The sequence below is a fragment of the Choristoneura fumiferana genome, chromosome 30, assembly GCF_025370935.1.
Source record: "Choristoneura fumiferana chromosome 30, NRCan_CFum_1, whole genome shotgun sequence".
Taxonomy (NCBI): Eukaryota; Metazoa; Arthropoda; class Insecta; order Lepidoptera; family Tortricidae; genus Choristoneura; species Choristoneura fumiferana.
In genome coordinates this window covers 9,452,234-9,453,061 of record NC_133501.1, presented here as the reverse complement: position 1 = coordinate 9,453,061, position 828 = coordinate 9,452,234, and positions in this window count along the sequence as shown.

Genomic DNA, 828 nt, shown 5'->3' with positions numbered 1-828 from the left:
TCTGCCGCGCTTTAGTAAATCCCGATTCCCCGCTTGGGCTCCCCTACTATAATGTCTATCCCTATTGGCAAAGTAATAAAAAAACATGTATCTTTACTATTTTTTTATTTACGTAAACTTAATGAATCTATAAACATATATCACAATCAGTAAAGTAAGTTATGAGTTAGTAGAATTTTATTCTGGCACTCGTCGCGCTGCTGCCGCGGCACGCTCGCTTTGCTCGCTCGGCTCGTGCTTGTTTTGGTCACAGTTGAACCTAACATCTCTCCGTCTCTCCTCGCTGCGCTTGAATAACTTTCCGATTGAATGAATTAGACTTCAGCTAGCCAAGAATCAGTTGTAATCAAAAAAATTGCGGGGGGAATTGCGAGAGAGCAAAGAAATTCTTTTAGTTCATTGATATGGACCTCCGCAAAGTAACGCCTGATTCAATCAATTATAATGATATCTACTGTGCGCTACAGCTTTGCATTATTCATAATGCCCTTATTAATCACTTGTTCTACTCGTATAACATATAATATAATATATAATATAAATTGACCTGTACTTTATCTTCGTTAACTCTTAGTGACCATTAGAAGTAGCTAGCGATCGACATTGCGTCTCTTTTTAGGGTCCCGTTGCCAAAACGGAAAAGGGTCATGAGTTTAGAAAGCTGTCATTTTGCATGGATATATTATTAATGTAGCAATATGCCGACAAAATGGTAAACAAATCGTAGGAAAAAAAATATTTTAGGGTACCTACCTCCCATGCATAGACGTAAGTGGGGGTGATTTCTTCTCGTCTAAACTAATAGTGTAAATAGATGTTTGAAATTAT